General features: G+C 40.7%; 1 non-coding gene across 1 annotated transcript; it reads left to right on the top strand.

The window, feature by feature from the left end:
• The first annotated feature begins 4,905 nt into the window (after positions 1-4,905).
• LOC141597560 (small nucleolar RNA R71) lies at positions 4,906-5,012 on the top strand. Its single transcript, XR_012522790.1, has one exon. It is a non-coding gene; the product is annotated as a small nucleolar RNA R71 (small nucleolar RNA).
• Positions 5,013-6,152: the final 1,140 nt, after the last annotated feature.

Genomic DNA, 6,152 nt, shown 5'->3' with positions numbered 1-6,152 from the left:
AAATGCAAGTCCTAGGTTCACATTGTTATACCGCATCAATCAAAATAAAGCCACATAGTCATTAACATAAAGAGGAAAAAAGAGATTGGAAAGATCATACCATGCGGTCTTCAATATCCTCATGTATCGGATGTGGCGTAGTCGATCGATGTGAACAAGGATAGAACAAACACAATATATACAACAATATATACATGACTACTCTACAAAGGAAATGAACTTGTTTTTGGATTTTCAATTTTTCAAATTTTTAAGGATTTTCGAAATTTTTGATTTTTTTGGTTTTTTGAATAAAAGTTAAGTTAGAATTCCCCATCCCCACACTAATATGGGCATTTTCCTCAATGGCCAAAATGATGGGAAATTATGCAAACATGATGCATGATTTCTACACTAAATGCAAGCTACACTATTCTACACTACATGATGCATGAGTTTTTGTTTATGACGGAGAGCGTAATTTAGATTACCTCCCGTTGCGTATGCATGTACTTCCCCAAACCGAGATAGACATTATTTCTAATATCCTAAAGTTGGGGGTAGTTCATGCACACAATATGCAATGCATGAAACTAATTTGTCATTTTGGATTTTCAAAAGTGGGAACAATGAAATAAGAACACCTCAATGGGGCCGAGGTGTTAGTCCTCTATGTTGCTAGGACTCTCCAACCATGATCAAGATTAAATAAATAAAACAAAGAAAGAAGTAGACAAACCTCAAGAGGGTAGGAGCCTCCAAAGCTTGCTAGTCTTCCACCATATCATCATTGTCATCATCTTCCTCAATAGAAGTGGACTTATCACCACTTCCTTGCTCACTTCCTTCATCACTTTCTTCATCATCTCCTTCTTCTTAATTAGCCTCTTCTTCAACAACCTCATCACCGACAACCTCATCGTCACCCGGTCTCTCACCCTTAGATGCACTTGGAAAGAAGACTTCCCTATCCGCCCAACTAGGCAAAGGACATGAAGGATCAAGTAGTCCTTGCCTAGCTAAATGAAGGAGGGGTGGATATTGGGCTAATTAAGCATCTTCTCGATCCTTATAAGCTTGTTTGTGCATCTTTTGCATAAGTAGAGTCATGTAGTCATTGCTTGCCCGGATGGTGGACTAATAGAGCGCGACTAGCATGATAGTTCTCAAATTTCCTCCCGGAAATCGCCTCCCAAAGAGGAGCGGGGTCATACTTTTCGGGATTCTTGAAATAACTAGGTGAATCACTAATACCAAATACTTTACCCAATTCATCAAAGGTGATGCGCCTACTCACATTAGCAAGGCGGAACTCGATGTTTTCCCTAGTCTCTACCTTAGTAACTTTCAAAGAACTCAAGAATTCTAAGGTAAGGGAGGGGTATGTCAATTCTCTTGTAGCAAACAATTTTCCCAACCCCATGGCTTCAAAGAAGGCTTTTGTTTGTTCAAGGACACCCAATTTATTCAAGGCATCTTCACATATGAATTTGGTGGGTAGAAAGGATTTTCTAGCATACTTGGCAAATGTATCCCTATGGGAGTTAGAAATGAAAATTACCTCCGGATAGTTTGATAATTGAGCAATTTCCGGAGTTGTTGATGTTGTTGCTTCCAAGGGAGGTTGTTGTTGTTGAACTTCCAAGTTTGAACTAGCTACCACCATAGCCAATGTGGCTTTCTTTGCTTGAAGACATTTTTGTCTTGTTGAGAGTGCCTTTGCCTTAGGAGCCTTTGTTGATCCTTTTGTTCTTGCCATTGATGAAAATACCAAGAAAAGAGTGAAAATCTTCAATTTCCAAGTATACCCAAATCGATTTTAAGATGAAAGGCTTTGCCTTTGTAATTCAAAAATCGACTCAAAGGTTGAAGATTTTGGTGCTTGGTTTGATTTTTGTTGGAAGAGGAGTTATTAATTGTTGTTAAAAGGAAGTTTGGATTTGATTTTGTTGAATTTGGTTGAGGAAATCTTGTTTTGGTGATGGAGAGGATGAGGGTTTTGAGTTTTGGGGTTTATGGGTAGTGTTTTGAATGAATGAATGAAGAAATGAATGTGGGTGGGGTATATAAAAGACCCGAAAAATTTGAAACTACAGGGGAAGACGGGCGTCTTTCCTTCGGGACGCTCGGATTCTGCCTATTTTGGGTTCAGGATTCTCGCCTAAAGACGGGCGTCTTTCAGCAAAGACGCTCGGATTTATCGACTGCAGGACGGGCGTCTTCTGCTGAAGACGGGCGGATTCTGAGACAGTGAGCTTTCTTGTTTTACACTGGCAAAAAGACGGGCGTCTTTCCTTCAAAGACGGGCGGATTTCTGAAGACGAGCGTCTTCTCTACCAGGACGCTCGGATTCTTCGACAGTCCCAAAATTTCAATTTCTCAGTTAAAATGGACGGGCGGATTCTGGTAAAGACGCTCGGATTTACTGAAGACGAGCGGATTCCCATGAAGACGCTCGGATTCTCCCTGTTTTACCCGGATTCAGTTCCATCCGTGCACTTGCATATCCCATTTCATTTTTCATTCTTCGAATCCCGTGTTCTTCATTGTAGGGGCACTACTAAGGCATGAATAACCTAGGCAATTCCTATCCCCACACTAAGCTAAGGCACTACACATCAATAAAATCATTAGTCCCTCCCTCACTTCTCTCAAAAATGATAATTACCTTGATCAAAGCATAAAAATCCACAAATGACAAAAATGCAATGTAAGAATTAAAATACAAGTTAGGGAGTTCGAAATATTTACAAATGGTGGTTTAGGGAGGACTCCACCAAACTCTCATCCTTAGTGAGATGTCACGGGGGCATGTCCAAGGTGTTGTTGATGTTGCTCAACACCTTGAAGAAGTAATCAAAAGCTTGTTCGTTGTCATGATAAAGATCTTCAATAGACCTTTGCCCTTGTTGTCCTTCATGCCGATCTTGATCGATAGCATTACCGATATAGGGATTGAAAATCCCTTCAAACTCATTGTCCCAAAGACCACAAACTTCATCTACTTGGTCACTAAAGATATCTTGAGTTGATAGAGACAACTCTCCCACTTTCTTGTCTTGGCCAATGAGGCCATCTTCTTCATTGCTTGACTTTGGTGAGCTTTTCAAGCTCTCCTTGTTACAATTCACTTGCTCTTTGAATGGAGCATCATCAATTTTCGTCTTCCATAGGAATTCCGACTTCTTCCTATCATCCTTCCGGCTATAATGATCAACCATAAAACATGGTTCATGCAAACGGGGAGCTCTCATGGTCTTGTCAAGATTGAAAGTTATGCTCTCATCTCCCACTTCTAGAGTGAGCTCTCCGTGCTTCACATCAATCACCGCACCCGCGGTGTGTAAGAAAGGTCTTCCTAGAATGATTGAAATGTTGGAGTCTTCTTCCATGTCAACAATGACAAAGTCCACCGGGATGAAAAATTTCCCAACTCTTACGGGAACATCATCCCATATCCCTAATGGTGTCTTCGTCGATCTATCGGCCATTTGGAGTGTGATATTGGTGCATTTAAGCTCTCCCATCCCTAACCTTTTACTCACCGAGTACGGCATAACACTCACACTAGCCCCTAGATCACATAAGGCTTTGTTGATCGTGGTGTCGCCAATGGTACACGGTATTGAGAAGCTTCCCGGATCTTTGAGTTTTGGAGGTGAACTCCCTTGAAGTATTGCACTACTCACCTTAGTGAAGGCGATAGTCTCAAGCTTCCGGATTGACTTCTTCTTTGTGGGGATGTCTTTCATGTATTTTGCATAGGCCGACACGTGATTGATTAATTCCGTGAAAGGAATTGAGACTTCCAAATTCTTCACAATTTCCACAAACTTTCCAAGTTGGTCATCAAATTTGGGCTTGGCTTGACGACTCGGAAAAGGAAGTCTAATCACAACGGGCTCCTTCTCCTTGGCCTTGTCTTCATTTTTCCTTGAAATTTCTTCTTTTGATGGTTCTCCATCCTTGGCGTTTTGCACAATTTCTTCTTTGTCACTAGCTTCCACAACTTCTTCCTCAACTTGCTTCTTTGGTGCTTCATACCTTGTACCACTCCTCAAGTGAATGGCACTAACCGTTGCATGTCTTGGGGGATTACTTTGAGGTGGTAATTGCCCCTTTTGTCTTTGTGAGCTTGAAGATGCTAGTTGAGTCAATTGGGTTTCCAACATTTTGGTGTGAGCTAGGATGTTGTTGATGGTGATTTCCTTTGCTTGACTATCCTTTTGCATTTGAGTGAAAAACTCTTGTTGATTCTTTTGCATTTGGACGACCGCTTTTTGAACATCAAAACCTTGGTCATTTTATTGATTGTATGGAGTTTGGTTTTGGTAACCTTGGTTTTGGTTGTAAAAGGGTCTTTGATTTTGGTTTCTCATGGGAGGTGGGGTGTATGTTGGTTGAGGGTTTTGAACATTTTGGCTTTTTTATGAGAGATTTGGATGGAATTTGGTTTTTTCATTGTAATAATTGGAGTAAGGGGTGCCACTCTTGTATGCTTGGAAAGCATTCACTTGTTCATTTGTTCCCCTACATTCACTTTGGTCATGTCCCAAAGTTCCACAATTCTCACATATCCCACTTGGGATTGATGAAGATGCCGTCATGGCATTAACATGATGCTTTGGTGATTTTGAGGCTTCTTCAAGTCTAGCCATAGCTTTTTCAAACTTCAAGTTGATGGTATCAATGTGAGCACTAAGTTGGGCACCCAATTGAGTAGTAGAGTCCACTTCATGCTTTCCTCCTCTACTAGCCTTGCGAGGTCTACTATATTGTGAGTTATGGACCGCCATTTCCTCAATTTTGTTCCAAGTTTGATTGTCATCAACTTCGGTGAACATTCCATTTGATCCCATGTTGAGAATGTTCCTTGAATCTTCATAAAGACCGTTCCAAAATTGTTGTACCAAGAACCACTCGCTAAGTCCATGATGAGGACATGAGCGACAAATTCCTTTGAATCGCTCCCAAGCTTCATACAAAGTTTCTTCATCTCTTTGCTTAAAGCTCGTAATTTGAGCTCTTAGCATGTTAGTCTTTTCCGGTGGATAGAACTTTATGTAGAAAGCTAGAGCCAACTTCTTCCAAGAATCAATTCCTAGAGTAGCCATATCAAGGCCTTTCAACCATTGTTTCGCGGTGCCAATTAGAGAAAAAGGAAATAAGACCCATCGAATTTGGTCTTGAGTTACACCGGTTTGAGAAATTGCATCACAATAGTCGCAAAAGGTCTCTATATGAGAATGGGGGTCTTCACTAGGCATCCCCCCAAATTGACTTCTTTCAACTAATTGGATAAATGCGGATTTGGCAATAAAATTTCCGGTTAGATGTTGTGGTGTGTGAGTACCATTGGGTAGGTTCTCCTCGGTGGGTACGGAATGTGATGAAAACATAGGCATCGTGGGTTGATTTTGTGTTGGATTTTGTGTTCGGTTCTCCTAACCTTCTCTTGCAAAAGGGTTGATGAACTCAATAGTATTTGGTTGAATGTCTACAACCTCACCAATACCTCTCAAAGTTTTCCTAGCAAGTCTTCTATTGGTTGTCAAAGTTCTTTCAATTTCGTGATCAAAGGGTAACAAGTCACCTTGTGACCTTCTAGACATGCAAAATATCAAACAACTCGAAAATAATTAGAACAAACCTTGAGGAGTTTTACTTCCCCAAGGCAAAGAAAGACACAACTAATAACAATATAAGAAAATCTAAATCAAGTTAACACCGTCCCCGGCAACGGCGCCATTTTTGGTCGTGATCCCTAGTGAGGGGTTTAGTTTTCGGCACTTGTCGTGAGGAGCACCTAGACCAAAACACAATTTATAACTCTACCAACAACTCTTACAATTAGTAAAGAGGCAAGTAAAGGTCGGATCCCAAGGGACGGGAATTGAGATGAGATTTCTATTGAAACTAGTGGTGTCTAAGGGTGTCACAATTGGGGTTTGAAGTAGAAGGTCACTAAACTAAATAGCAATGAAAGTAAACAAGCAAGATGAATTAAAAGGGATGTAAACAATTGATAAAAAGCACTAGGGTGTCATGGGGTCATAGGGGATTCATGGGAATTTATCATACAAACATATTCTCAAGTTATAAGCAAGCAATTATTTTTGTGATGGATCGAGTTGGTTTATATCTTACAATCCTAGGAAAGTTTGGGTCCCGGA

The sequence above is a fragment of the Silene latifolia genome, chromosome 8 (assembly GCF_048544455.1).
Source record: "Silene latifolia isolate original U9 population chromosome 8, ASM4854445v1, whole genome shotgun sequence".
NCBI lineage: Eukaryota > Viridiplantae > Streptophyta > Magnoliopsida > Caryophyllales > Caryophyllaceae > Silene > Silene latifolia.
The sequence above is the reverse complement of the archived record's forward strand: the minus strand, read 5'-3'. Positions and strand labels throughout refer to the sequence as shown.